Source organism: Coregonus lavaretus (assembly GCF_964263955.1).
Source record: "Coregonus lavaretus genome assembly, chromosome: 29".
Classification (NCBI taxonomy): Eukaryota; Metazoa; Chordata; class Actinopteri; order Salmoniformes; family Salmonidae; genus Coregonus; species Coregonus lavaretus.
The window spans coordinates 3315805-3337641 of NC_140016.1; the positions used below are offsets into that span (position 1 = coordinate 3315805).

Sequence of the window (21837 nt, forward strand, 5' to 3'; positions counted from 1 at the left end):
CCCCGTGTTGCATTGACGTGATTTATTGACATGAATGAGTCGGGCAGCAGCAGTTGGGTAACAGGCGTCTGATCTGGGTAGTAGGACCAGGAGGTAGCAGGGCTCCCAGGGTTACCAGGCCCAGCCCGAATGCACTGAAGGACTGGCCTGGACCCTAGACTCAGGCTTGGCACCACAGACTCACTGTTTTCAAGCCTCGCCTTCATACGACATGCCACCTCCTTATGACCAGCAACCCCCTTACCCTGTTCCACCACAGACAACCGTTCATTTCAATTGATTTACATTTCTTCTTTCAGCTGGTGTCTAGACTCTACACATTACATGGTTTGTCAGAGGTTGTTGACAAGGATGGGAAAACGTGTTGTACGACATCTGATCCAGATTAAGCCTACTCCTGGAATAAAATTAAAGCATGCTCAAGTGGAGAATTTCCATTGAAAGTGCTTTTTAGTCCAGAAAGAGGCTTAATCTGGACCCTGGCAACCGGTCCACTGTGTTTTCATATATTTAATAAATTTGTAGAAAGTTCAAATTCAGCCTATTAGGGTTGGGATGAATTCCAATTCAATTCAGGAATTTACTCAACTGAAATGGAATCGACCCCAGCCCTGATGACAACACAGGCTGCATCCCAAATGGCAGCCTATTCCCTATATAGTGCACTACTTTTAAGCAGAGCCCTATGGGCCCAGGTCAATTGGAGAATTTCCAGTAGTGCACTACATAGGGAATAGGGTGCCATTTGGGACGCATCCACAGTAAAGCCTTAGTCGATGTTCTGCTGGGTGGACTGGGAGAAGAGTTGACGGAAGTATTTGAGGATGTCCGCCCGAACCTTGGACACTGGGACCCGGGGGAACCACCTCATCACGGGCTTCCCGTCCGGTCCGACCAGGAACTTCTCAAAGTTCCACTTGATGTCGTTCATTTTCAGGGGCTCCCAGAACAGCCTGTTGGTGGGGTTCCCAAAGCTGTCGCCTACCGGCGGGCAGGAGTTCTAGAAGGCAAGGTTATAGGGTTAGAACTGTTCTAGAAGACAGGGTTATAGGGTTAGAACTGTTCTAGAATACAGGGTTATAGGGTTAGAACTGTTCTAGAATACAGGGTTATAGGGTTAGAACTGTTCTAGAATACAGGGTTATAGGGTAGGGGTGGGCGATATGAGCTAAAATTCATATCACGATATTTTCCACTGTCCAGACGATATCGATATGATATCACGATATATGACGTAAAAAAATATGAATCACATTTTAATATCCCTTCTTGGTTAAATTATATTAGTTAAGGAAAAATATGTATTTGAACCTTATATAACCAGAAAGAGTGAGGCATTGGACCGTATGGACCTGAAAAGTTTTTATTTGTATTGTGCAAACATGCATTCCGTAAACATGAGGTAGGTAGGCCTATATATATATATATATATATATATAAATTAGATATTAAGTAAAATTAAATAAAAAATAACAGGAGATAAAGAAAATAAGGTAATTACAAATTCAAATACGTGTGTTTGTTTTGGCTACGGTCCGTAGATATGTAAAAAACTAACCGTTTGAAACTAAACCTTTCAAGCCTCAACCATCAATTATCAACAATATCAACAAATCTTCACTAGAACTTTCTTCACAAGTTCCGTGCCAGGAATACCAGCATGTTGACTGTTTCTGGCTTTAGTGCTGCCCTGTGACATGTCACCACATTGCCCCCAGTGCTGAATGCCCTCTCAGAGGGGGCACTTGTGGCAGGGATGCATAAGTATTTCTTTGCCAGACAACTCACACGTGGAAAATTAGATCCGTGAAATCGCCACCACTCCAAAGGATCAGACTCGCTGTCTGCTGCCGTTGCCAGAATGTAGCTATTCAGCTCTTGCTCAATGATCTGCCTCTCTGAACATGAGGCAGGTGCACTGCTGGTCTGCTTAAAGAAGCTCCCAAGGCTCTTCTTGGGCTTCTTGCCTGATTGATGAGCAGTGGAAGCTTCTTTCTCCCTGTCAGTGTGATCCTCTGCAAGAGACGATTTTCCCAGGGCTGTGTTCTCCACCAGGAGGGCTTCGGTCTCTGAGGCAGCTCTCACCTTAAAAAATGAAAATAATTAAACTTTATTTGTATAGCACCTTTCATACATAAAATGCAGCCCAAAGTGCTTTACATTTGAAGCAATAAAACAAGAACAAATGAATAAATACCTTAATGTCCTCCAGTTTCTCAGCGGACATGTACCTGGTCTTGAACCTTGGATCTAGAAAGGTAGCCATGGAGAGCAGCTCATCTGTTGCAGGGTCAGTGTACTTGTTATTCAAGTAATCAAGAACCTTGATCTTGATCTCTTTGGTCAGTTCTGTATCGTCCTTGCTCAGATTTAGAACCTCTGCATTTAACAGATTGATGACAGGCTTCAAATAGGACACGCTCACATACGCTTCTCCTGACAGGGCATCTGTAAAGTCCTGGAGTGGCTTCAGTGCTGCTGTGACTGATTCCAAGACCTGGATGTCTTGCCAGGTAGGTACAAGGTGCCGTGTCTTTTTGTCCCCTGCCAGGACCTGTGTAATGGCCTTTTCCTGCTCCAGGACTCTTTCCATCATTTTCAGACGAGATCCCCACCTTGTCGGAGATTCTGTGATGAGCTTGTGCAGGGGCAGGCTTAGTTCATTCTGTGCTGTCATCAGGGCCTTCTGCTTTTTCCAGCTGTATGAGAACGTGCTAACCACCTTTTTGCAAACCCCTGTGGCCCGGGAAATCGCACACCCCTGTGGCCCGGGAGCGTTTTGGACACTCCTCTCTGGAAATTGGGAATAAGAAATCAAAATAATAGGGTGAAAAATAATCGAATCACAATACAATAATAATTAATAATAATGCATTTTTATATAGAAATCACAATACAATATAACTTTTAATCTTTGTTTGAGGATTTACGGCATTTACATTCAACTGTTACACATTTTACAAATCTGATGTGCTTAGATTTAGCCTACGGTACATGGCTGATGTGAGCTGTATTTTTTCTTAATAATAAGCATCATACAGGGTAGGCCTAGGCTACAGTCCTGAAACTTACCAATAGCATTGTGCAGCCTGTGTCCGAAACATCCAAGGTTTGCCCACTTGTTCAGCTGCAATGCCTTGATCATGTTCGATCCGCTGTCGGTCGTCATACAAACTTGACGCGACTCTTTTAATCCCCAGGACGACAGTATGTCCCTCAGCCCACCTGCAATTATTTCCCCGGTGTGGTCGTCTGGGAAATAAGACGTCTGTAGGCACTTACTTTTCAGTTTCCAGTCACCGTCTATGTAATGGATTGTGAGGCTTATATAAGGTTCTGTGGTACGACTTGACCATAGATCGGCAGTAGTGGAGAAGAATGGAATGTTATTTATCTCACTGTAAACTCTGTCCCAGCATTCTGTGTAAAGCTGTGGCAGGCATTTTTGGCTAAAATATTTGCGGCTCGGGATCTCATATCTTGGGTCCAGAGTTTGAATCAACTTTCTGAACCCCTCTTTCTCCACAGTTTGAATCGGTACCATGTCCTTCGCTATGTGATTTGTAATCGCAGCTGTGATGTCTATCCATTTTTTGCTCGTCTTCTCATAGCAAGTACCGGCAGCAAATGATGATATAATTGATTGTTGAGTGCGAGTCTGGCTTGTCTTCGGGCGAGCTCCTGGGCTTACTGTCTCACGCATTCTGGTGCATTGTTCATACTCACGGACATGTATGTTTTTTAAGTGATTGAACAGGTTGGTCGTGTTTCCACCTTTTGCTAAGACAACACGACGACACAACTTGCATAGGGTAGTGTTTTGGTCGGGGTCGGAGATTTTAAAGCCAAACCAGTTCCAAACAACAGAGGTGCCCCCTTTCTTCTTAACCAATTTATCCTCCTGCTCTTGAGCAACATCAATTTCTGTGTTTTCGCTCATCCTGGATTGTAAAGTTTTCCCCCAATAGTTAACCTGCCTCCTAACTGCAGCTGCCTGCACACTTCTTTGTTGCTAGCACTACATGCGTGCAACAAGTGCATGCGACGTGCGCTCATAAAAATAGGTCAACATATTAACATACATTCTTTTATTCGTAAGAACCAAGAAAGGTTGGATAAAAAAAAAAAAAAAAAAGATGTAGCTACTTAGTACTATCACTCAGTTGAAATTTGGAACAAAAAAATATTGATGCAAAATTCGAATTTATGAATTCTGAATAAATCGCGGTATCCATGATATTGCTAAATCCATATCATGGCGCGGCACAATACCGGTTTTTACTATCAAACCGGTATATCGCCCACTCCTATTATAGGGTTAGAACTGTTCTAGAATATAGGGTTAGAACTGTTCTAGAAGACAGGGTTATAGGGTTAGAACTGTTCTAGAAGACAGGGTTATAGGGTTAGAACTGTTCTAGAAGACAGGGTTATAGGGTTAGAACTGTTCTAGAAGACAGGGTTATAGGGTTAGAACTGTTCTAGAATACAGGGTTATAGGGTTAGAACAGTTCTAGAAGACAGGGTTATAGGGTTAGAACTGTTCTAGAATACAGGGTTATAGGGTTAGAACTGTTCTAGAATACAGGGTTATAGGGTTAGAACAGTTCTAGAAGACAGGGTTATAGGGTTAGAACTGTTCTAGAAGACAGGGTTATAGGGTTAGAACTGTTCTAGAAGACAGGGCTATAGGGTTAGAACTGTTCTAGAAGACAGGGTTATAGGGTTAGAACTGTTCTAGAAGACAGGGTTATAGGGTTAGAACTGTTCTAGAATACAGGGTTAGGGTTAGAACTGTTCTAGAATACAGGGTTATAGGGTTAGAACTGTTCTAGAAGACAGGGTATTAGGGTTAGAACTGTTCTAGAAGACAGGGTTATAGGGTTAGAACTGTTCAAGAAGACAGGGTTATAGGGTTAGAACTGTTCTAGAAGACAGGGTTATAGGGTTAGAACTGTTCTAGAAGACAGGGTTATAGGGTTAGAACTGTTCTAGAAGACAGGGTATTAGGGTTAGAACTGTTCTAGAATACAGGGTTATAGGGTTAGAACTGTTATAGAAGACAGGGTTATAGGGTTAGAACTGTTCTAGAAGACAGGGTTATAGGGTTAGAACTGTTCTAGAATACAGGGTTATAGGGTTAGAACTGTTCTAGAAGACAGGGTTATAGGGTTAGAACTGTTCTAGAAGACAGGGCTATAGGGTTAGAACTGTTCTAGAATACAGGGTTATAGGGTTAGAACTGTTCTAGAAGACAGGGTATTAGGGTTAGAACTGTTCTAGAAGACAGGGTTATAGGGTTAGAACTGTTCTAGAAGACAGGGTTATAGGGTTAGAACTGTTCTAGAATACAGGGTTATAGGGTTAGAACTGTTCTAGAAGACAGGGTTATAGGGTTAGAACTGTTCTAGAAGACAGGGTATTAGGGTTAGAACTGTTCTAGAATACAGGGTTATAGGGTTAGGACTGTTAAAGAAGACAGGGTTATAGGGTTAGAACTGTTCTAGAAGACAGGGTTATAGGGTTAGAACTGTTCTAGAAGACAGGGTTATAGGGTTAGAACTGTTCTAGAATACAGGGTTATAGGGTTAGAACTGTTCTAGAAGACAGGGTTATAGGGTTAGAACTGTTCTAGAAGACAGGGTTATAGGGTTAGAACTGTTCTAGAATACAGGGTATTAGGGTTAGAACTGTTCTAGAAGACAGGGTATTAGGGTTAGAACTGTTCTAGAAGACAGGGTTATAGGGTTAGAACTGTTCTAGAAGACAGGGTTATAGGGTTAGAACTGTTCTAGAATACAGGGTTATAGGGTTAGAACTGTTATAGAAGACAGGGTTATAGGGTTAGAACTGTTCTAGAAGACAGGGTTATAGGGTTAGAACTGTTCTAGAAGACAGGGTTATAGGGTTAGAACTGTTCTAGAAGACAGGGTTATAGGGTTAGAACTGTTCTAGAATACAGGGTTATAGGGTTAGAACTGTTCTAGAAGACAGGGTTATAGGGTTAGAACTGTTCTAGAAGACAGGGTTATAGGGTTAGAACTGTTCTAGAATACAGGGTATTAGGGTTAGAACTGTTCTAGAAGACAGGGTTATAGGGTTAGAACTGTTCTAGAAGACAGGGTTATAGGGTTAGAACTGTTCTAGAATACAGGGTTATAGGGTTAGAACTGTTCTAGAAGACAGGGTTATAGGGTTAGAACTGTTCTAGAATACAGGGTATTAGGGTTAGAACTGTTCTAGAATACAGGGTTATAGGGTTAGAACTGTTATAGAAGACAGGGTTATAGGGTTAGAACTGTTCTAGAAGACAGGGTTATAGGGTTAGAACTGTTCTAGAATACAGGGTTATAGGGTTAGAACTGTTCTAGAAGACAGGGTTATAGGGTTAGAACTGTTCTAGAAGACAGGGTTATAGGGTTAGAACTGTTCTAGAAGACAGGGTATTAGGGTTAGAACTGTTCTAGAATACAGGGTTATAGGGTTAGAACTGTTCTAGAAGACAGGGTTATAGGGTTAGAACTGTTCTAGAATACAGGGTATTAGGGTTAGAACTGTTCTAGAATACAGGGTTATAGGGTTAGAACTGTTCTAGAAGACAGGGTTATAGGGTTAGAACTGTTCTAGAAGACAGGGTATTAGGGTTAGAACTGTTCTAGAAGACAGGGTTATAGGGTTAGAACTGTTCTAGAAGACAGGGTTATAGGGTTAGAACTGTTCTAGAAGACAGGGTATTAGGGTTAGAACTGTTCTAGAATACAGGGTTATAGGGTTAGAACTGTTATAGAAGACAGGGTTATAGGGTTAGAACTGTTCTAGAAGACAGGGTATTAGGGTTAGAACTGTTCTAGAAGACAGGGTTATAGGGTTAGAACTGTTCTAGAAGACAGGGTTATAGGGTTAGAACTGTTCTAGAAGACAAGGTTAGAACTGTTCTAGAAGACAGGGTTATAGGGTTAGAACTGTTCTAGAAGACAGGGTATTAGTGTTAGAACTGTTCTAGAAGACAGGGTATTAGGGTTAGAACTGTTCTAGAAGACAGGGTATTAGGGTTAGAACTGTTCTAGAAGACAGGGTTATAGGGTTAGAACTGTTCTAGAAGACAGGGTTATAGGGTTAGAACTGTTCTAGAAGACAGGGTATTAGGGTTAGAACTGTTCTAGAAGACAGGGTTATAGGGTTAGAACTGTTCTAGAAGACAGGGTTATAGGGTTAGAACTGTTCTAGAAGACAGGGTTATAGGGTTAGAACTGTTCTAGAAGACAGGGTATTAGGGTTAGAACTGTTCTAGAAGACAGGGTATTAGGGTTAGAACTGTTCTAGAAGACAGGGTTATAGGGTTAGAACTGTTCTAGAAGACAGGGTTATAGGGTTAGAACTGTTCTAGAAGGCATGGTTATAGGGTTAGAACTGTTCTAGAAGACAGGGTTATAGGGTTAGAAGTGTTCTAGAAGACAGGGTATTAGGGTTAGAACTGTTCTAGAAGGCATGGTTATAGGGTTAGAACTGTTCTAGAAGACAGGGTTATAGGGTTAGAACTGTTCTAGAAGGCATGGTTATAGGGTTAGAACTGTTCTAGAAGACAGGGTTATAGGGTTAGAAGTGTTCTAGAAGACAGGGTATTAGGGTTAGAACTGTTCTAGAAGGCATGGTTAGAACTAGGGTTGGGCAGGTTGTGTTGTCCAGTTCTAGAAGGCATGGTTAGAACTAGGGTTGGGCAGGTTGTGTTGTCCAGTTCTAGAAGGCATGGTTGGAACTAGGGTTGGGCAGGTTGTGTTGTCCAGTTCTAGAAGGCATGGTTAGAACTAGGGTTGGGCAGGTTGTGTTGTCCAGTTCTAGAAGGCATGGTTGGAACTAGGGTTGGGCAGGTTGTGTTGTCCTCATAAGGATTTTACTGGAGGTCCAGTAAGGATCCCATGTCATACTCTTTCTGGCCAGACAGCATCAGATACATGGGCTACAAATACTGAGATAAAGGGGCGCGGTTTCGCTCGCTCTGACACTTTTTCTCTTGTTCACATGTTTGGTGAAGCTTCCCTTGGCACCCATGAACACACCCACTGTAGTAAGCCTAATGACAACCGCTGAATGTCATTACAGAAGTCTGTCCATAATCCTTAAGCGCTGCTCTGCCTTCCTAACAACAGTATCAACAAGGCAGGTCCTACAGGCTCTAGTTTTATTGCACCTGGACTACTGTTCAGTCGTGTGGTCAGGTGCCACAAAGATGGACAGGAAAATTACAATTGGCTTAGAACAGGGCAGCACGGCTGGCCCTTAAAAGTACACGGAGAGCTAACATTAATGACATGCATGTCAATCTCTCATGGCTCAAAGTGGAGGAGAGATTGACTTCATCACTACTTCTTTTTGTAAGAAGTGTTGACAAGCTAAATGTACCGAGCTGTCTGTTTTAACTACTAGCACACAGCTTGGACACCCATGTATACTCCACAATACATGCCACCAGAGGTCTCTTCACAGTCCCCAAGTCCAGAACAGACTATGGGAGGCGCACAGTACTACATAGAACCATGGCCACAACTCTATTCCACGTCAAGTAACTGATGCAAGCAGTGGAATCAGATGTAAAAAACATAAAAATCCACCTTATGGAACAGCGGGGACTGTGAAGAGACACACACAGGTACAGACACACATGATAAGACACTTACTCTACACATATGTACAGTGAGGGGGAAAAAGTATTTGATCCCCTGCTGATTTTGTACGTTTGCCCACTGACAAAGAAACGATCAGTCTATAATTTTAATGGTAGGTTTATTTGAACAGTGAGAGACAGAATAACAACAACAAAATCCAGAAAAACGCATGTCAAAAATGTTATTAATTGATTTGCATTTTAATGAGGGAAATAAGTAAAATTATAGACTGATAATTTCTTTGTCAGTGGGCAAACGTACAAAATCAGCAGGGGATCAAATATTTTTTTTTGTACACATGGATGCTGTATTGTAGATATGTGATATGTATTGGGTAAAGTGTTAATATATTAAATTGCATATAACTGCCTTAATGTTGCTGGACCCCAGGAAGAGTAACTGCTGCCTTGGCAGGAACTAATGGGGATCCATAATAAACCCCAGGAAGAGTAGCTGCTGCCTTGGCAGGAACTAATAGGGATCCATAACAAACCCCAGGAAGAGTAGCTGCTGCCTTGGCAGGAACTAATGGGGATCCATAATAAACCCCAGGAAGAGTAGCTGCTGCCTTGGCAGGAACTAATAGGGATCCATAATAAACCCCAGGAAGAGTAGCTGCTGCCTTGGCAGGAACTAATGGGGATCCATAATAAACCCCAGGAAGAGTAGCTGCTGCCTTGGCAGGAACTAATGGGGATCCATAATAAACCCCAGGAAGAGAAGCTGCTGCCTTGGCAGGAACTAATGGGGATCCATAATAAATACTAATGACCCTGTTTCTAACAGATGTCGCTTTCCATTCATCAAATGGCGGATGCACAGTGCACTGTTTGGATGCTGGAATTATTTTGGAGTGGACAAATACGCCCAGCAGCACGTAGCCTACTTTCTGAAGTGATTTGTTTGACAACCAGATGAAAACATCATGACTGGTTGTGTTCATGGAACATTAAAAGGTGATACATGTCTTTACTGTTAGGCCTATTAAAAACATGTGACCCAACAGTCCTCCCGAATGTCACGGTCACGGTATAATTCTCACTCTGTGTAACCCAGTTGCAAATGTGTTACAGGGTGATTTTGCCAGCTGTCACTTACATTTTACATTTACATTTTAGTCATTTAGCAGACACTCTTATCCAGAGCGACTTACAGTTAGTGAGTGCATACATTTTCATACTGGCCCCCCGTGGGCAACAAACCCACAACCCTGGCGTTGCAAGCACCATGCTCTACCAACTGAGCTACAGGGGATACTTCCACAGTATCTGTCCAAGAATTCAGTCAGGATTATAGTGGGAAGTAAGTCACCCACAAAGTGTTATTGACCCGCTGTACACTCGGATGATAACAATGAATCACTTGTAGGATGGCAGAATTCTGGTAACTTTCCCAAAATGTTCCAGTTTTCCAGAAGTCCTGGTTGGAGGTGTTCAGATTTCTTGCCTATTCCCTCATGATTCCAGAAATCTACTAACCAGGATTTCTGTAAAATCTGGGAATATTGGGTGCGTTTCCAGATTTTTGCAACCCTAATCACTTGCTTACTTTGAGGAAAGTGTAGACTCCTTGTTCTGTGTCTCCGTTCACATCCCCCCTCTCGAATAGCAGGAAGTTTGGAACAAATCCATTTCCTGGTCGGACATGCCTGGAACCCAAGGAGAGAGAGAGAGACGCTTATCACTGGGCTGCTTCCCAAATGGTACCCTATTCCCTATATAGTGCGCTACTTTTGACAAGGCCCCATAAGGCTCTGGTCAAAAGTAGTGCACTATTTAGGAAATAGGGTGCCATTTGGGACAGTGGCATGGCCTAGACATGCTTTTGAGAACTTAACAGACCTCACTCACTAAGCTATTGCCCTAGACAGATAGGACTATATGACACGAACACAAACCACAACATGAAACACAACACTCTTAAGCCTCATATACATACAAACTCTGCTTTTACCAGGGGTTAACAACCCAGGTTATAAAACCCAAATATACTGAAGGCAGATGCTGGTGAAACCATGGTTTCTATTCTAGTGTACATGGGGTTTAAGCTTTCCTTTAAACTGGCCAGGAGTAGAGGGTGGGTTAGGGGGGACCAGATAACATAGGAATGTTATATACTTCTCAGAGTGGGCTACATCTTACGGATTTGTATATCGCTTCTCAGAAACTGATCTCCCAATCCTGGAAGGTTTTTCCCAAAACTAAATGAAGCTCTGTTGATTGACAAGAGGATTTGTCTTTATTGCGGTCTTGTTGCCTGCATTCAGGCATGCAGGACCCTTGCATTAGTTTCATGGTTTCAGGTTTATTTATCATATACATTACACCACTTTATAATAAAAAACATTGGTAATGTATATCATATACATTACACCACTTTATAATAAAAACGTTGGTAATGTAATGCATATCATTACATTACACCACTTTATATGTATTTTAATGACTGTTCAGTTGTTAACTGGTCTCTGAGACAAACAATACTTACTTTAGAGTGGCCAGAATCTCATGATTCTCTCCTGGCTCCTGTTTTCCAAACTGATTGGAGGGGAACCCGAGAATGGTGAACCCATAATCCTTCATCTCCTCATGTAGTGCATTCAACTCTGATTAGATCACACACACACACACACACACACACACACACACACACACACACACACACACACACACACACACACACACACACACACACACAGTTGGATTAAAGGTTTTATAATAGAAAGATAACACAACAGCAAGATCAATCCCATAAACCCTTGGGTAACTTGAGGTCAAAATAAGATTTCAAAACAACAACATACATTAAGTAGGGCACATGCTACAGTTTTTCCTGATCTGGTCACATGGTGTTACAGCCCTACCAGCCCTACCAGCCCTACCATCCCTACCAGCCCTACCAGCCCTACCAGCCCTATTACAGCCCTACCAGCCCTACCAGCCCTACCAGCCCTATTACAGCCCTACCAGCCCTATTACAGCCCTACCAGCCCTACCAGCCCTATTACAGCCCTACCAGCCCTATTACAGCCCTACCAGCCCTATTACAGCCCTACCAGCCCTATTACAGCCCTACCAGCCCTATTACAGCCCTACCAGCCCTATTACAGCCCTACCAGCCCTATTACAGCCCTACCAGCCCTACCAGCCCTATTACAGCCCTACCAGCCCTATTACAGCCCTACCAGCCCTATTACAGCCCTACCAGCCCTATTACAGCCCTACCAGCCCTATTACAGCCCTACCAGCCCTATTACAGCCCTACCAGCCCTATTACAGCCCTACCAGCCCTATTACAGCCCTACCAGCCCTACCAGCCCTACCAGCCCTATTACAGCCCTACCAGCCCTATTACAGCCCTACCAGCCCTATTACAGCCCTACCAGCCCTATTACAGCCCTACCAGCCCTATTACAGCCCTACCAGCCCTACCAGCCCTATTACAGCCCTACCAGCCCTACCAGCCCTACCAGCCCTACCAGCCCTATTACAGCCCTACCAGCCCTATTACAGCCCTACCAGCCCTACCAGCCCTACCAGCCCTATTACAGCCCTACCAGCCCTATTACAGCCCTACCAGCCCTATTACAGCCCTACCAGCCCTATTACAGCCCTACCAGCCCTATTACAGCCCTACCAGCCCTACCAGCCCTATTACAGCCCTACCAGCCCTACCAGCCCTACCAGCCCTATTACAGCCCTACCAGCCCTATTACAGCCCTACCAGCCCTACCACAGCCCTACCAGCCCTACCAGCCCTATTACAGCCCTACCAGCCCTATTACATCCCTACCAGCCCTACCAGCCCTACCAGCCCTATTACAGCCCTACCAGCCCTACCAGCCCTACCAGCCCTATTACAGCCCTACCAGCCCTATTACAGCCCTACCAGCCCTACCAGCCCTACCAGCCCTATTACAGCCCTACCAGCCCTACCAGCCCTATTACAGCCCTACCAGCCCTATTACAGCCCTACCAGCCCTACCAGCCCTACCAGCCCTATTACAGCCCTACCAGCCCTATTACAGCCCTACCAGCCCTATTACAGCCCTACCAGCCCTATTACAGCCCTACCAGCCCTACCAGCCCTATTACAGCCCTACCAGCCCTATTACAGCCCTACCAGCCCTACCAGCCCTACCAGCCCTATTACAGCCCTACCAGCCCTATTACAGCCCTACCAGCCCTATTACAGCCCTACCAGCCCTATTACAGCCCTACCAGCCCTATTACAGCCCTACCAGCCCTACCAGCCCTACCAGCCCTATTACAGCCCTACCAGCCCTACCAGCCCTACCAGCCCTATTACAGCCCTACCAGCCCTATTACAGCCCTACCAGCCCTATTACAGCCCTACCAGCCCTATTACAGCCCTACCAGCCCTATTACAGCCCTACCAGCCCTATTACAGCCCTACCAGCCCTACCAGCCCTACCAGCCCTATTACAGCCCTACCAGCCCTATTACAGCCCTACCAGCCCTATTACAGCCCTACCAGCCCTATTACAGCCCTACCAGCCCTATTACAGCCCTACCAGCCCTACCAGCCCTATTACAGCCCTACCAGCCCTACCAGCCCTATTACAGCCCTACCAGCCCTATTACAGCCCTACCAGCCCTATTACAGCCCTACCAGCCCTACCAGCCCTATTACAGCCCTACCAGCCCTATTACAGCCCTACCAGCCCTATTACAGCCCTACCATCCCTATTACAGCCCTACCAGCCCTATTACAGCCCTACCAGCCCTACCAGCCCTATTACAGCCCTACCAGCCCTACCAGCCCTACCAGCCCTACCAGCCCTATTACAGCCCTACCAGCCCTATTACAGCCCTACCAGCCCTACCACAGCCCTACCAGCCCTACCAGCCCTATTACAGCCCTACCAGCCCTATTACATCCCTACCAGCCCTACCAGCCCTACCAGCCCTATTACAGCCCTACCAGCCCTACCAGCCCTACCAGCCCTATTACAGCCCTACCAGCCCTACCAGCCCTATTACAGCCCTACCAGCCCTACCAGCCCTATTACAGCCCTACCAGCCCTACCAGCCCTATTACAGCCCTACCAGCCCTATTACAGCCCTACCAGCCCTACCAGCCCTACCAGCCCTATTACAGCCCTACCAGCCCTACCAGCCCTACCAGCCCTATTACAGCCCTACCAGCCCTACCAGCCCTATTACAGCCCTACCAGCCCTATTACAGCCCTACAAGCCCTATTACAGCCCTACCAGCCCTACCAGCCCTATTACAGCCCTACCAGCCCTATTACAGCCCTACCAGCCCTATTACAGCCCTACCAGCCCTATTACATGGTGTTACAGCCCTACCAGCCCTATTACATGGTGTTACAGTCCTACCAGCCCTATTACAGTCCTACCAGCCCTATTACAGCCCTACCAGCCCTATTACATGGTGTTACAGCCCTACCAGCCCTATTACATGGTGTTACAGCCCTACCAGCCCTATTACATGGTGTTACAGCCCTACCAGCCCTATTACATGGTGTTACAGCCCTACCAGCCCTACCACATGGTGTTACAGCCCTACCAGCCCTATTACATGGTGTTACAGCCCTACCAGCCCTATTACATGGCGTTACAGCCCTACCAGCCCTATTACATGGTGTTACAGCCCTACCAGCCCTATTACATGGTGTTACAGCCCTACCAGCCCTATTACAGCCCTACCAGCCCTATTACATGGTGTTACAGCCCTACCAGCCCTATTACATGGTGTTACAGCCCTACCAGCCCTATTACAGCCCTACCAGCCCTATTACAGTCCTACCAGCCCTATTACAGTCCTACCAGCCCTATTACAGTCCTACCAGCCCTATTACATGGTGTTACAGCCCTACCAGCCCTATTACAGTCCTACCAGCCCTATTACAGCCCTACCAGCCCTATTACAGTCCTACCAGCCCTATTACAGTCCTACCAGCCCTATTACAGCCCTACCAGCCCTATTACAGTCCTACCAGCCCTATTACAGCCCTACCAGCCCTATTACAGTCCTACCAGCCCTATTACAGTCCTACCAGCCCTATTACAGCCCTACCAGCCCTATTACAGTCCTACCAGCCCTATTACAGTCCTACCAGCCCTATTACAGTCCTACCAGCCCTATTACATGGTGTTACAGCCCTACCAGCCCTATTACATGGTGTTACAGCCCTACCAGCCCTATTACATGGTGTTACAGCCCTACCAGCCCTATTACATGGTGTTACAGCCCTACCAGCCCTACCACATGGTGTTACAGCCCTACCAGCCCTATTACATGGTGTTACAGCCCTACCAGCCCTATTACATGGCGTTACAGCCCTACCAGCCCTATTACATGGTGTTACAGCCCTACCAGCCCTATTACATGGTGTTACAGCCCTACCAGCCCTATTACAGCCCTACCAGCCCTATTACATGGTGTTACAGCCCTACCAGCCCTATTACATGGTGTTACAGCCCTACCAGCCCTATTACAGTCCTACCAGCCCTATTACAGCCCTACCAGCCCTATTACAGTCCTACCAGCCCTATTACAGTCCTACCAGCCCTATTACAGCCCTACCAGCCCTATTACAGTCCTACCAGCCCTATTACAGTCCTACCAGCCCTATTACATGGTGTTACAGCAGTTCCCCACTGTATGGCCTAGCCTCTTTCTCTTTGTTGCAGACTGCTCTAAGGGCTCCATTCATAGGATCCATTGCGGTTGTTTTGGCGTTTCGGAGTTGGAACAGTGTTAGCGCTGTAAAATCCACAAGCGACTCCTGGCGTTATACCTAAAATCAGACATTGCCATTGGCTGCACGGAGTCGCATTAACAGCCTTTGTTTACAAGCTCCAACACTGTAATGTGAGATGTAATCTACACCTCGATTAAGCTGATAGAAATCCTCATTATTTTGTTGAATGGTTTTCAATTTGAGCATCATTGTTTCTATATAACCTACACTTTCTCCTTCTGACTTCAAACTAAAGTGGGGCGAGTGTGGCGTCGTGACAATGATCACAAGAGCAGCTGCTCACCCGATTGGACAGCTCCAACGCAGTTCCACCTCCAACACCGCCAAAACATCCGCTATACGGGTGTCGGCTGTCGCCGGTTAACGCTTGATCTGATTGAATCTAGGCCTCAGGTCAGTCAAGCCTGTTAGTCTATGTACGGACCTGCTCATTGTAAGAGGTATTTACAGTGAATCAGTTTTGGTAATAAACTAAGCGTGGGTAGGGTTGGTCATTATCCAGATTTTCATACCGTTTCTGTACCATACCGGTTAGCCTACTGTTAGCGAACTCAACTGTTAGTCAAATTGTTATACTATTCGTCTTAAGCCAGACAATCTTACCCAGGTACTGGAAGGTGAGTCCTCAGTAAGTGGCTACGTTGACGAAGAGGACGGTCTTCCCCATGTAGTCACTGAGGGAGACAGAACGACTCCCATTCAGAGTCTTAGCTTTGTAGTTATAGATGGTGCCATCTTTGGATGGGTCACACACCTGAGGATCAACACACACACACACACACACACACACACACACACACACACACACATACACACATTTAAACAGGTTATGAATATTCTCTGCTGTATAGCCATTTTCCCTGAAGAGAGTTTATTTATGTATATCCTTTCTTGTGGTGCTATCAGCTGTTAGTCTTAGAAAATAGGCCAAATGCACATAGAACCAGTTTTCAATCTTCAACAAAAATCGAAACTAAACAATGACATCCAATAGTGATGTCTGCCCCTCTAGTCTAATTGACCAAGAATGTAACCACTAGTATTCTACTTGTTTTACATAATAAATAATGTGTATTTATCTGTCTAGGGCTGTCCCCGACTAAAATACATCTTGGTCAACCGAGAGTCATCTGTTCTTTCGACCAATTGATTTTTCCATATATATAGACACACACTATGTGTTTTAATAAAATCAACTATATGCACTGAGCTTGTCTGATGCTTTAAGCCAGGGGTGTCAAACTCATTCCATGGAGGGCCTAGTCCCTGCTGTTTTTTGGTTTTTCCTTTCAATTAAGAAAACCAGGTGAGGGGATCTCCTTACTAATCAGTGACCTTCATTTATCAATCAACTACAAGGGAAGACCGAAAGCCCGCATACACTTGGCCCTCGATGGAATAAGTTTGACGCGTGCTTTAAGCACGTTTGATTAAATAATTAACACACGAATGACTCAAGAGGGAGCCAGATATCAAGATAACCAGAAGAAGAAAAAAATATTCCCAACCCTCATTCTCCCGCGGCCTGCCAATATGCTCCTGAAGACAGGCTACACCAGGGGTTGGCAACCTTTTTCATGTGGAGTGCCAATTTACAATTTATCTCACCATTTCTACTGATCTGCATTGGGTGCCAGTTATGATTTTCATATGAACATTTTCATTTAAATGATAATAACGTATTTGTGATCTATTGCCAACTAGGTAAAAAGCCTACATAAAGCCAACAAATAAAAACATTGCAAGTAGAAAATATCCTGATTAAAAATAAATATCCTATAAATCACATTGGCTAAGCATGGAGGTTTGTTCATGTTCTTCAATTGCATTAAAAGTGACTATGCATAGATAATAAACAGTGAGTAGCAGCAGTATAAAAACAAGGGGGGGGGGGGGGTCAATGCAAATAGTCTGGGTGGCCATTTGATTAATTGTTCAGCAGTCTTATGGCTTGGGGGTGTAAGCTGTTAAGGAGCCTTTTGGACCTAGACTTGGCGCTCCGGTACCGCTTCCGTGCGGTAGCAGAGAGAACAGTCTATGACTTGGGTGACCGGAGTCTTACGGTCGGATGCCGAGCAGTTGCCATACCAGGCGGTGATGCAACTGGTCAGGATGCTCTTGATGGCGCAGCTGTATAACTTTTTGAGGACTTGGGGACCCATGCCAAATCTTTTCAGTCTCCTGAGGGGGAAAAGGCCTTGTCGTACCCTCTTCATGACTTTCTTGGTGTGTTTGAACCATTATAGTTTGTTGGTGATCCAGTTGCAGAGGGAGGTGTTTAGTCCCAGGGTCCTTAGCTTAGTGATGAGCTTTGTGGGTACTATGGTGTTGAACGCTGAGCTGTAGTCAATGAATTGCATTCTCACATAGGTGTTCATTTTGTCCAGGTGGGAAAGGGCAGTGTGGTGTGCGATTGAGATTGTATAATCTGTGGATGTGTTGGGGCGGTATGCGAATAGGAGTGGGTCTATGGTTTCTGGGATGGTGGTATTGATGTGGGCCATGACCAGCCTTTCAAAGCATTTCACGGCTACCGACATGAGTGCTATGGGGCGGTAGTCATTTAGGCAGGTTAACTTCGCTTTCTTGGGCACAGGGACTATGGTGGTCTGCTTAAAACATGTAGGTATTACAGACTCGGTTAGGGAGAGGTTGAAAATGTCAGTGAAGACACTTGCCAGTTGGTCTGCGAATGCTCTGAATACATATCCTGGTAATCCGTCTGGCCCCGCGGCCTTGTGAATGTTAACCTGTTTAAAGGTCTTGCTCACATCGGCTACAGAGAGCGTGATCACACAGTCGTCTGGAACAGCTGGTGCTCTCATGCATGCTTCAGTGTTGCTTGCCTCGAAGCGAGCACAAAAAGTAATTTAGCCCATCTGGTAGGCTCGCATCACTGGGCAGTTCGCGGCCTTTAGCTCGGTGCGGATATTGCCTGTAATCCATGGCTTCTGGTTGGGATATGTATGTACGGTCACTGTGGGGACGACATCGTCGATGCACTTATTGATGAAGCCGGTGACTGAGGTGATATACTCCTCAATGCCATTGGATGAATCCCGGAACATATTCCTGTCTGTGCTATCAAAACAGTCCTGTAGCGTAGCATTCGTGTCATCTGACCACTTCTGTATTGAGCGAGTCACTGGTCTTCATGCTTTAGTTTTTGCTTGTAAGCAGGAATCAGGAGAATAGAATTATGGTCTGATTTTCCAAATGGAGGGCGAGGGAGAGCTTTGTACGCATCTCTGTGTGTGTGAGTAAAGGTGGTCAAGAGTTTTTTCCCTCTGGTTGCACATGACATGCTGGTAGAAATTAGGTAAAACAGATTTAAGTTTGCCTGCATTAAAGTCCCCGGCCACTAGGGGCGCCGTTTCTGGAATAAGAATACAATTTTCTTGTTTGCTTATGGCCTCATACAGCTCGTTGAGTGCGGTCTTAGTGCCAGCGTTGGTTTGTGGTGGTAAATAGACTGCTACGAAAAATATAGATGAAAACTCTCTTGGTAGATAGTGGGTCTACAGTTTATCATGAGGTACTCTACCTCAGGCGAGCAATACCTCAAGACTACCTTAATATTAGACATCGCGCACCAGCTGTTATTGACAAATAGACACCCACCCCCACCCCTCGTCTTATCAGACGTAGCTGTTCTGTCCTGCCGATGCATGGAAAACCCAGCCAACTGTATATTATCCGTGTCGTCGTTCAGCCACGACTCGGTGTAACATAAGATATTACAGTGTTTAATGTCCCGTTGGTAGGATAGTCTCGAACGGAGCTCATCCAGTTTATTCTCCAGTGATTGCACATTGGCTAATAGAACGGATAGTAGAGGCGGGTTACCCACTCGCCGAAACAAATTCTCACAAGGCACCCTGGTCTGCGCCTCCTGTATTTCCTTATTTTCTTCATGCGAATGACAGGGATTTGGGCCTTGTCTGGGAGCAACATTATATCCTTTGCGTCCGACTGATTAAAGAATCTTTGTCCAGTTCGAGGTGAGTAATCGCTGTTCTGATATCCAGAAGCTATTTTTCGGTCATAAGAGACGGTAGCGTCAACATTATGTACAAAATAAGTTACAAACGATGCGAGAAAAAAAACACACAAAATAGCACATTTGGTTAGGAGCCCGTAAAAAACGGCAGCCAACCCCTCCGGCGCCATTCTTCATTCTATGTGTAATCAGGTGCACATCCTTACTCAATATTGACAGGAGCGCTCCAAACAAAACTCATAAATGGAATGAAATAAACCAAAACTTGTTTCTCACAAGTGTAGCAGGTTGTGATCTCTTCAAACAACGTTTCCACTCCGACAATGATAATGGTAAATTACTGTAATATACACTACATATACAAAAGTATGTGGACACCTCTTCAAATTAGTAGATTCGGCTATTTCAGCCACACCCGTTGCTGACAGGTGTAAAAAATAAATGCACACAGCCATGCAATCTCCATAGACAAACATTGGCAGTAGAATGGCCCTTACTGAAGAGCTCAGTGACTTTCAACGTGGCACCGTCATACGATTCCACCTTTCCAACAAGTCAGTTCGTCAAATTTCTGCCTCGCTAGAGCTGCCTCGGTCAACTGTAAGTGCTGTTATTGTGAAGTGGAAACGTCTAGGAGCAACAACGGCTCAGCCGCAAAGTGGTAGGCCACACAAGCTACCAGAACGGGACCGCAGAGTGCGGAAGTGCATAAAAATGGTCTGTCCTTGGTTGCAACACTCACTACCAAAACTTCCAAACGTAAGCACAAGACCTGTTTGTCGGGAGCTTCATGAAATGGGTTTCCATGGCCGAGCAGCCGCACACAAGCCTAAGATCACCATGCGCAATGCCAAGCTTTGGGATGAATTGGAACAACGTTGAATTGGAACAACGACTGCGATCCAGGCCTAATCGTCCAACATCAGTGTAAGTCACCGCAGCAATGTTCCAACATCTAGTGGAAAGCCTTCCCAGAAGAGTGGAGGCTGTTATAGCAGCAAAGGGGGGACCAACTCCATTTTAATGCCCATGATTTTAGAATGAGATGTTCGACGAGCAGGTGTCCACATACTTTTGGTCATGTAGTGTATATCGAATGCATTAACAGAAATTATGGTACCCAAAAAACATTGTAGATTCACACAATGAAGTTATGAAACAATTAATGCACACGAAATGGCGGGAGAGAGCGCATTCTGGAGAGAGACATTGTGCATCTTAGCCACACTCCCCTTTTTGACTCAACATTTTTAATTTATACCCAATACACATTATCTTCACACATAGACTTACTGTAGGCCTAAGGAATACTCTCACAAACGGTGTCGGGTCCAAAGGAGTAGCCATTTATGGAAAACCAATGCAATTTTGAAACGAACGCAATTTCACTTATTTTATGAATTTTATCAAATTGCTTGGCTACCAAGACAAATAGCCTCGCGGCATGTGTGTCTTATGGACTGTTCCATCCACAATGGATTAGTCCACTGAGACAGACGCAAATCAAGACAGGTAGGTGTCTCAAGTGCCATGAAATATAAAATAAATTGTGACTGCTTGACAAAACAAATCTCAGTCGGCCAACTAGTCAACTAAATGGGGTCAGCCCTAATTTTATCTGTCGGATGATGATGTTTTTTCAAACGATTCTCAGGTGGCCAGTGGTTTTCTGGAAACGTCCATTACCCCGACGTGTCACTTACCATGATAGTACAATAACAGGCGCGTTTTGCGTAATGGTTCGCATGACTCTCCAAGGATAGGTAAATATTTAGTTTTGTCCCCAGATAGAAATAATCAATTTAACAACAACCACTGGATTGTGAAATAAACAGAATAATAATTTACTACACCAAACCGATACAGCAAATGTACCACCTGTCAAATATTAGCCTATGTCGCAATTTAGTATTCCTAATCATATTTTCAAAAGGAAATTATATTGTGTCAATGCTAATATCACTAGGCTATATAATATATTAAATCAATTTACAGCAGGAATTACCTGACTGAGTGAGTCGCCTGCAGCCCATGGCTTTAACAGCCCCAGTAGTACCAGAGGTAGGACCCACAGACTCTCCTGCATGACCCGCATCGTCACAGTGAGAGGGACCTGTGTAGGTCCGCTCCTTTTCCTTCCCCTGGGACCTAGTTAATCATCTGTCCAGTGTGATCCCTCCCTCTCCACGCAATGACAACAAGCTGACGCACACTTCACTCTCAGCCAATACAAATCCAGAGCTCAGTCTCTAATATTAGTTTTTTTTTCTCTCACTGGGGTTCGTGTTGTTATCACTTTTATAGTGCTGACGACTGCCTTTTGACAGAGTAGACATCTAGACAGGTCAGTCACCACACACTGACAATGTACTGCCTTTTGACAGAGTAGACATCTAGACAGGTCAGTCACCACACACTGACAA

At 44.9% G+C, this 21837-nt stretch overlaps 1 pseudogene across 1 annotated transcript; it reads right to left on the reverse strand.

Annotated features, from left to right (window-relative positions):
* Window positions 1–7: 7 nt before the first annotated feature.
* On the reverse strand, window positions 8–21580 carry LOC311105107 (glutathione peroxidase 3-like; annotated as a pseudogene). The gene is made up of 5 exons (XR_014615819.1): window positions 21420–21580; window positions 16018–16168; window positions 11151–11268; window positions 10212–10311; window positions 8–1000 (listed from the first exon to the last, which is right to left on the reverse strand). The product of XR_014615819.1 is annotated as a glutathione peroxidase 3-like (transcript).
* Between the last annotated feature and the right edge of the window lie 257 nt (window positions 21581–21837).